Below are 10,591 nucleotides of genomic sequence, written 5' to 3' on the forward strand. Positions count from 1 at the left end.
TACTTTTAGATTTGTGTGCATTGTTGTGAACTGTTAGATACTATTGTACTGTTGGAGCAAGGAACACAAGCATTTCGCTTCACACAAGCATTTTGCTACACCTGCGCAATATCATCTGCTAAATATGTGAATGTGACCAATACAATTTGATTTGATTTTGCCTTAGTTGTCTGTGTGACTTGTCTTTCCACCAGAACCCTCCCAGTTATAGCTTTTGGGTTCGGGGACCTTACCTAACCCGCAAGATCGGGAGACTGTTTATGTTTCGCTCTGGCGGACTTGCAGTTCTCCCCTGAGAGTGAGCTAGATAACGAGCTATGCAAAGTAGCTAGATTAATGAGAGGTGACCATTGCAGGACTAAGCACGGTTATAAACACACTTTCCCTTAAGTCCTGCCAACCTCCACCCCCACTTATTTTTCAAGAAATAATCTATAAATGTGTCGTGAATTACAGCCGACCCACACGTATAAAGCAAGAAATAAGATATAAACGTGTGTGAGGTAGAATGCCCTGCTCCTTCACTGTCTGGCAGTTTACACTGTTGGCTTAATTATTTTTCCTCATGGAAAAGCTACAACCATTCATGTCTCCTCTCCTTCATTCAGATAGTGTATGAGACAAAGGCTGATACTGTAGGTCCGTAGTAATCTTAACTATTACACAGTATCGTGCAGTGTTTACTATAGACATAGTACAGTGCATTTGGAAAGTATTCAGACCCTTTGAGTTTTTCCACTTTTTGTTACTTTACAGCCTTATTTTAAAATGGATAGTTTTGAGTGAATGTTTGAGGATCCTATCGAAGTGGTTGTCCCTGTTAAACGGGTTGAGCCTGATCAGAGTCCACCGCAGAGAGCTGGTGTGCACTGAAGCATCTCTGACGGGTTGAGGTGCCATGTTCAGAGGCAGCTGGCCGCTGGAGCCTCCCATGGAGTGGTCAACACAACAATGTGCTGGAGCTCAGGGTGGTTCACCTAGCTCTTCAACAGTTCCAGCCCTACCATTTCCCCTGATCACAGCTATGCTAGACCGGGTCATCTTGATTGGCCACCAGCTGCTCTTGATAGCTCTATGCTGGCCGAGACCACCATGGTTCAGCCTTCTGTTGTCTCTCCTCTCGGGCACTCCATGGTAGCTGCCCATAAGTCCCGACCTACTCTTCAGGCTGGGGGAACACTGTGGCATCCAGACCCGCACCGCCTCCAGCTTCGGGCTTGGCCTCTGAGAGATGTTATTGGACCAGTCTAGGCTTTCAGGACAATGGGGTGAACACGTTGTGGTTTCTTCCACCTATGCGTCATATCAAATGTGGTGGGGAATATTCTGAGCCATATGTGCAAATGGTTTTACGGTTTTCACAGACACTGCTCGATGCTGGCCGAGTGGCATCCACATTGAGAGTGTATTTAGCCGCTATCTCAGCATGCCATGACGAAGGCCAAGAGGGACCCATGGCTGTCTACACATTGCTCGCCAAATTTATGAAGTGAGTTCGACGTCTGTAACCAGCAATGGCCCGCTCGGTGCCAAACTGGAACGTTGACGTGGTGCTGTCAGCGATTGCTAAGCCGCCCTCGAGTCCCTAGAGTTGATGACTTTGAGGCACCTATCCATGGCATTCCTGCTGGCTACTACCTCCACTAAGAGGGTGAACTCCTTTTCAGTGAGTACTGCATGTTTTTCAGAATGGGTACAAATAAGAGTGTCACCCTCTGTCTTAACCATTCATTCTTATTTGACAGACGTGGACCGGCCCTTATATTTGTAGGTACTATCGAATCATTGTTGTCCCCTGCAAATGAGGTCGGAACGGCTGTGCTGGGAGTTGCCTCCACTTCCCAGAGGGACATAGCAACTAGGACTGGTCTGAGCTCAGTCCTACGGGACTTTGCTCTATGTCTGGCCCTTACCTAGTTCACTGATTAAATCGGGTATTATGATACCATAATGGTGTGATCGAATATAGTGCTACATAACAAAGGTTACCTATGTAACCACAGTTTTGTGAGCTATTTGATCACTCCAATCCTCTTTGTCAGTTATCTACGGTGCCTCGAAAAGAACACGAGGTGGAAGTAGTGCCTGCTCGCGGAAAGATACGATATTGGAGTGATCCAATAGCTCACATAACTGTGGTTATATACGTGACCTTTGTTGTCTTGGGGATGTGGTTTAATGTGGGTGTTTCTTGGGTGTGTCTTTGCCATTCAATCACAACAAACAAGGCCAGTAGCAAATATTGCTTATAACTAACCCAAGCTAGACCAGAGCATGTCGTTTCCAATGGAAGCAAATTAATCATAGTGGGCAGAACAACTAAGGTGTCACACCCTGACCTGTTTCGTCTTTGTGATTGTCTCCACCCCCACTTATATAACAAGAGATAATATATAAACGTATTTATATCTGTGTTCTCTGTTTGTCTGTTGCCAGTTCGTTTTTGTCAAGCCTACCAGTGTTTTTCCCCTTGTTCCTGTCTTTTCTAAAGTTCCTGTCTCGTAGTTTTCCTGGTTTTGACCATTCTCCCTGCCCTGACCCTGAGACTGCCTGCCGTTCTGTACCTTTTGGACTCTGACCTGGGTTACTGACCTCTGCCTGCCCTGACCCTGAGACTGCGTGCCCTGACCCTGAGACTGCCTGCCCTTCTGTACCTTTTGGACTCTGACCTGAATTACTGACCTCTGCCTGCCCTTGACCTGTTGCCCCCTGTTCTAGTAATAAACCTTTGTTACTGTCTGCATCATTTTTTTGACACTGTCTGCATCAGGGTAGAGCCAAGCACTAGCTATTGAGATCATATTGGTGCATTTATTTGCTTATTGATTTATTTGATATATTTTTGTTTTTTTAACCTTTATTTAACTAGGCAAGTCAGTTAAGAATAAATTCTTATTTACAATGACGGCCTACCAAAAGGCAAAAGGACTCCTGCGGGGACAGGGGGTGGGTAAAAAAAAAAAACTAGGACAAAACACTCATCACGACAAGAGAGACACAACACTACACGCAGACCTCTTCCCGTTCGGGAACGCCTACTCTGTGAAGCGCGCTTGTAAACAATGCATTTAAAAAAAATCATTGGCAAAGGGTAATGTCTACAAAACGCAGCCCACTCTGTTATAGATTTTAGTTTTGGAAACAGAAAACTGTATGGAGATCAAATATTTCATAGATGAGAAAATTAGCAGAATGTCAGCCAAAATCGATCTCGCTCCATCTTCTCCCACTGCCGGCCACTGGGCTTTGTCTCATCACCATACTTGATATTGTAATGACCTGACTAGATCATAAAGGAACAATTGTCCAGACTGAGGCTTGGGTTTACGAATTGACGGTTTATTAACCCAACTTTACACAGGCTACTGTTTGGCCGTAGCCCACGCCAAATACATGAAAGACCCCACAAACCAACCGTGAGCTTCTCTTGTGAAGGCCAAATGTAAGAGAGAGAACAATGGCTAAACCTGGTCTTATCTTCCAATGCTCCATCCCCCTGCCCAACCCCCCTCCACGCCACAACGCCAACCGCCAGGATGCCTGGCATCAGAACATTCCAGGCATTCTCGTGATTGGCAGATAGCAGTTTGATTGGCATGTCGGACCCCGCGAACACTGGTAAGTACAACACAACCCACTAATAGCCTAACACATAACACACAGCTGTCTGTGTGGGCCGCAACACAACCCCCCCACCACAAAGTCCCTCGTCCCCGAGGGAACAAACGAAGTCCATGAAGCGACCCGGAGGTCTCCTTTGCCTGCGTGGCCGTGGTGGTCGCAGAGTGTCCAGATGTGAAACAGGGGGCTCCATCCGTGGCAGAGGGCTGCCCCTCTGGGACCCAGGGGATGAAGGAAGGGATATGGGGGACAAGGAAACGGGAATGGGGAATACAGTCCGTGGCTCCGGGGGAACCACGCGGTGACACAGAGGGGAGTTTGGGGAGAAGAAGCCCCTCTGTATGAGACTGTATGAGGCTGTATGAGGCTAACCTGTCCCGGTGCAGTGCCACCTTTCTCCCCCTGGGAGGAAGCTACACCCGGTAAACAACCTCCCCTACCCTCTCCAGCCTTCTTTTGTCTGTAGACCCAGACCAGCTCCCCAGCCACAAAGTGCCTTCCCCGGGTGTGAACGTCGTAGTTCCTTTTCTGCCTCACACCTGCATTCACCAGCTGCTCTTTGGCGAAGGTGTGGGCTGTCTCCAGGCGGTCCTGGAGTCTCCGGGCATACTCCGGCCCAGGGGGAACATGAGGGCTATCCAGGGGCCGACCAAACGCTGTCTCTGCAGGGGTGCGAATCTCTCTCCCCAGCATGAGGGCAGGCGTGCAGGAGGTGGAGTCTTGGACAGCGAAGCAGCATGCCATGAGGACCATAGGCAGGTGCTTGTCCCAGTCACGCTGGTGTTTGGCAGAGACGATGGCCAGCTACTGTCCAAGCGTTTTGTTGAAGCGCTCCACAAGGCCATCACTTTGAGGATGGAGAGGAGTAGTGCGGGTCTTGTGCATACCCAGCCTCTCACACATGGTGGCGAACACACAGGACTCAAAGTTTCTGCCTTAGTCGCTGTGGATGGACTCTGCAGCTCCAAACCTGCTGAACATCCCCGCTATCAGGTCGTCGACAATGGTCTCTGCCTCCTGGTCAGGCAGAGCATAGGCCTCAGGCCATTTTGTGAAATAGTCCATGGCCGTGAGCATCCAGTGGTTTCCACTGTCTGTGGTGGGGAACGGCCCAACTACTAAGTTAGATTACTTGTTCGTTATTACTGCATTGTCGGAACTAGAAGCACAAGCATTTCGCTACACTCGCATTAACATCTGCTAAACATGTGTATGTGACAAATAAAATTTGATTTGATTTGATTTGATTACATCCCACCCTCTCCATGGGAGCCCCCAATGGGAACTGTTGGAGCTGAGCATGAGAGCGGCCTGGGGGGCCCTTTCTCGCTGTACAGTGGTCACAGAGGCGGCAAAAGTCCTCCACATCCCTCTTGAGCTGCCCCCAGTAAAAGCCCTGATGGAGGCGGCGGAGTGTTTTTGTGACCCCAGTGTCCAGTCCCTCCCCCCATGAGTACTCTGGAGCACAGCCTCCCGCAGTGCTTTTGGGACCACCACCTGCCACCTCTCCTCTCCCGTAGCTGACTCTTTCCATGCCCGCTGTAGCACGCCATCTGCCAGCCGCAGTCTCTCAAACTTTGACCACAACACTTTGGTCGTGAGTGAGAGCGCTGTCACCTCATGGTGGCCTCACCTGCGCCTCTACCCACTGTAGCACTGGCTGTAGGTCTGTGTCCTGTCCCTGCTGCTGCCCCCATTCAGCCACGTCGACAGTCTGCAACTCACAGCAGACAGGCCCGCACGCCTCAGCACACAGCTCTCTCTGCCGTCCCTCTCACCGCTCACAGTGGCGGCAGCCGTCTGCAGTACAGGGCCGATGGGACATGGCGTCGGCGTTGGAGTGGCGTGCCCCTGCCCTGTGCACCACTGTGAAGTCATACGGCTGACGCTCCTCCAACCAGCGAGCCACCTGCCCCTCTGGCTCTCTGAAAGACATGAGCCACTGGAGAGCAGAGTGGTCAGTCCTTACAGTAAAGGGCAGGCCACCCAGGTAGTACTTGAGGTGTTTGACGGAAGCAACAACAGCCATGAGCTCCCGCCGGGTGACACAGTAGCGGCGCTCATGTTTGTCAAATGTTTTGCTGAAGTACGCCCCCACTCTCTCCCCCTTTGGCCCCACCTGGGCCAGCATCCCACCCATGCCCACATTGCTTGCGTCTGTGTCCAGGATAAAGGGCAAGGTGAGGTCAGGGGGGGGCGAGCACGGGGGCCTCGATCAGTTTGAGGGTGTTGAAGGCCTCGTCACACTCCACGGTCCAAGTAAAGGCCTTGTCCTTCGGCAGCAGGCGGTTCATGGGAGAAGCGACGCTTGAGAAGCCCCGTACAAACCTCCTGTAGTACGAGGCCAGGCCCAGGAAGCTTTTCAGCTGACGCTGGTTGGTGGGGGTGGGCCAGTCTCGGACAGCCCCCACCTTGTCCTCCATAGGGCTGATACCCTCCTTCCCCACTCTCTGGCCCAAGAAGGACACCTCTCTCCTCATAAAGTGGCACTTCTCGGGGTGGAGCTTCAGACCTGCGGCAGCCACCCACTCCAGCACACGCCGAAGCGCCACCAGGGCTGACTGGAAGGGGCTGCCATGGGCCAGGATGTCATCGAGGTATACCAGACACTGCTGTCGGGGGATGCCATCCAGCATGCTGTCCATCAAACGCTCAAAAGTAGCTGGAGCGTTGCACAGGCCGAAGCTCAGGACCTTGAACTGCCAGTGTCCTCTGATAGTGGAGAACGCAGGTTTGGCTCTGGCCTCTGGGGAGAGGGGCACCTTCCAATAGCCACCTAGGAGGTCTAGTGAGGAGAACCAGGCGGACCCCCTAACCAGGTCCAGCGACTCATCGATACGTGGTATGGGGTATGAGTCCTTCCTGGTTACCTCATTCAGCCGCCTGTAGTCCGCACAGAACCTCAGCTTGCCCCCCTTCTTAGGAACCATGACGACTGGCACCACCCAGGGGCTGTCTGAGGGATCAATGAAGTCTGCCCGCTGCATCTCCAACACAGCCCTGTCTGCCGCCTCCTGGTGTGCCAGCGGGATACGGCGGGGACGCATCTTGATGGGTCGAGCATCACGTGTGTCGATCTCATGCTGCACCAGATGAGTCTGACCCACCTCTTCCTCACTCAGCGCAAAGCTGTCTCTGAATTCAAACAGCAACTGTCACAACCTTTCCTGCTGCTCGGGGTCAAGACCAACACAGTTCCTCCCTCATATCTCCCTCACTGCAGACAGTGTTCTCTCCTCTCCTATCTGGCGTAGCTGGGCTGGGGGGGAGCGGCCCAGACTCACGGAAAGATGTGTCGTGGAGGTAGCTGGGGGAATGTAACACACAGCCGTAGGTGACAGGGGGGCTGGGGAAAAGTCACACACAGATGTGGGGGAGGGGGGGCAGCCATGAGTCTCTGCTGCTTTAACTGTTGGAGTAAAGGGTTTGTTGGGTTGTGTGAATGTGACATTAGGGGGGGCCATGGTGACTGCCGGCCCTCCCTGGAAGCTCAGTTGTGCCCCCATTTAGGTCTAACAGGCAGCCTGTGCTCCTAAGAAAGTCGAACCCCAGGATACAAGGGTCCTGCACAGCCACCACCCACACAGTATGACGCACAGTCCTGCCCCCTACTGTCAGCGTCATTATCCCCTTTCATATGGGTGCCAGCTCACCTGTGACTGTGCGGAGCTGCACAGTTGTGGGCTCACACTGAGTCCAACCTGGCACAATATCCGGCCTCACCAGAGTTACTGTGGACCCAGTGTCCACCAGGGCAGAGCAGGGCACCCCCTCCACAGTGACAGGGACATGACGAAAGTCTCCAACACAGGTCCAGCCCGGCCCACCACAGCAACAGGCTCCAGCCGCTTGCCCTCGTCTGCTTCTGGGGGAAGTGGAGCCTTGCTTCCCCGTCTGTGCCGGTGGGCTCCTACTGAAGATGATGGTGGTTGGGAAAGAAAGCCAGGGGTCCACACTACCTGGTCTATGCGGACCCTGAGCCGTTTCCCTGAGCTCTGGGGAACATGGGGCAATCCCGGTGCAGATGGCCTGGCTGGCTACAACCCCAGCAGACCCTGGGACCAGGGTGTGTGTTTCGTGTAGTCTTTAGCGACACAGCACGAATGAGTTCTGTCATTTCAGCCACCCATGCAGGCTTTTCCGGCTCTGGGCTGTTCTGCCCCACAGCCCGCACAGAGGGTCTGTCTCCCTGCACCCCCACCAAAGCCCCAGCCCACACCAGCTCATGAGGATCAGCTCAGGATGAGCCAGTTGGATCTGTATGCGCAGCTCCTTAGGAGGGAGCGCCTGTATGAACTGGTCCCGTGCTAGCTCGCTCTGCACGGAGGGGGCATGTGAGCATATGCCCGCCGAGACAGGCTCTCAATGTCATTAGCTAGCACCCGTAGAGGCTCTCCAGGCTGCCTGCGTCTATTACTCAGTTCGGAGCGCAGCAGCCCGGGCTGTACACACTGTCCATAGCGCCTCCTCAGTGCTCCCACTAAAGCACCATAATGATGTCTGTCCTCGGAGCTAATCAATATCAAACAGACCAGAGCATCATCCGTGAGGCATAAAGCCAACTGCAGTGCCCTTTCTTCATTAGACCACTCCTTAAAATGAGCTAACAGTTCAAACTGAGCATGAAAAGCTTCCCAATCCGCCTTACCGGAATACTTCGGGGTCTTAACAGATACGGACGCAGCCGGGAACTGGGCGCCGCCATGTTTGTTTACATCCTGAGCCCCAGATTCCTCGTCCCGCCGCGTCGACGTCACCCCTTCGGTCCGCCCACCAGAATCCGCGCGAAGCACAGTCGACAAAGGACTCATGCCCGCTATAGCCGCCATCACTTTAACGTCCTCCCTCAAGCGGACATCGAGGCTCCGACGCCCTGGCGATCTCCTCAGCCAGATCCTCCGACGTCCATGCACACGCACCTCATTGTCCGTAATCGTCCCCTACCTCCACCTTCACGTTCAGATTCCCTCGAAACATTTTCAACCCCGGTTCTCACCTACTGTAGCCAGCCACAGAAGTCAGCTACCTAGCTGGCTAACTTTAACAACGTTTTTACTTTCCGCGCTCATAAACCCAGGGTCGTGATGATTCACATTCATACATCCAGTAAAATATATCTGGCTCATTGTTCTATCTACGCCAGTAGTGAGTACAGTGAGATAAGCAAAGTTAACTTTGCTAGGAGATAACTATTTTATTTGTGTATTTTACCAGGCAAGTCAGTTAAGAATTAAGAATAAATTCTTATTTTCAATGACGGCCTAGGAACATGGGGTTAACTGCCTGTTCAGGGGCAAAAGGACAGATTTGTACCTTGTCAGCTCGGGGGTTTGAACTTGCAACCTTACAACTACATTCTGAAGTTGAGGATTTATCCCCACCTAACTGACTTGCCATCTCTCAAGATGCTGAGCTAATTCAGTTCTACAGTATGTGTAGGCTAAAGTCTGCGCTGACCTTGTGTTTAGCCAAGCTGACAGCAGCTAGCTAGCATAGCTTGCTGATAACTGCAGTTGGCAGTCCTATCTACTGTAACTGATATTTCTCTGTCTAATAAATTTTGTCAAGATGGCAAGAGCCAGTGTCAGGAATGTGTTTTTTATGACACTCTACAACACCTTGCTACAAAAGTAGCGTGCAATTTAGCTTCAACGTTTCATTGCGTCATGTAAATGGCGGCAGGTAGCCTAGTGGTTACACCGTTAGGCCAGCATCAAACCCTCAAGCTGACAAGGTAAAAATCTGTCGTTCTGCCCCTGAACAAGGAAGTTAACCCACTGTTCTTAGGCCGCCATTGTAAATTAGAATTTGTTATTAACTGACTTGCCTAGTTAAATATGTTACCGTGGAAAAGGTATCAACTGTGAGTTGAATTCCCAGTCTTGAGTCAGCTCAGCTGTCCTACAACACAATATTATATAACTAGCTACTTGTGTCTCGTCTCTCCTTATGTGCGCTGTTAGATCTTTCCCGTGAGACAAAGCCCAGAACTACTAATCTCCCTACAACAGGTGAAGGCTACAACGGGAATTTTGCAAAAACATAGCCCAGCTTGTGTAGATACTGTAATGAAACAGCAGGGAGCAGGTCTCGAACCCTCGACCTTCGAGCCCGAGGTCCGGCGCGCTATCGAGTGTGCCGCAAAAGCATCTTCGTTCCGGCAGAGTCGATTTCCGCACGTATACACCCAGGGTCGTTACAATACATTGACTAAGAATCGATATGTATTCGTGCTACAAAGACAACCTTACGCTGTAAGTATCATGTTGGTGTGCATATAAAGACAGTATGCATACACTTAGTTTTATTTTCTAAATTGTGTGTAGCGTACAACTTCAGCTGTCTAACCACACACTAACATGCACAGCACTCTGGGTGAGGTTCTGTCTCCAGCGGGTGATGAAGTCCCTTCAATCTATAGTATGTCATGTATTACAGGTTATAGACAGGTGCAGTCAGGTGGCAGGATGGGTAGAGTACATGACACTTCATCCTGGATGACAGTTTGCCTCAACCCATGGGTCCAGCAAGCATAGTTCAATAACAACAGGCAGATGTGAGATGCAGGAGGATGGCACTCTTCTCATACCACTCTGTAGATTACTGCCTAATGACCAATTCAAACCTTCCTCCAGGAGGAAGCTTTGCACTGGTAAGTAGCCTACAGAGTAATATGAGAAGAGGGCAATTGCTGAACTTATGTAGATACTCTAAACAAAGTGTTTTGATAACTTTCCAGTGTAACAGTTCCATGTAGAATAAACCATACTTTACATAATACTGTGGAAGCAGTGTTCTGCTAATACAGAATGTGCAATTTGATACTTTCCTGTATGGTGTCCCATATAAGACAGGAGTTCCCAGACATGTTTGAAGAAAACACAGGAATACATAAATAAAAACTACCAGAGGCATACACAGCACTTTCAACACATTATCATCCACACTGCACCAATCCATTTCCCTGCAT

This window comes from Oncorhynchus kisutch, linkage group LG17 (assembly GCF_002021735.2).
Source record: "Oncorhynchus kisutch isolate 150728-3 linkage group LG17, Okis_V2, whole genome shotgun sequence".
NCBI classification, from domain to species: Eukaryota; Metazoa; Chordata; class Actinopteri; order Salmoniformes; family Salmonidae; genus Oncorhynchus; species Oncorhynchus kisutch.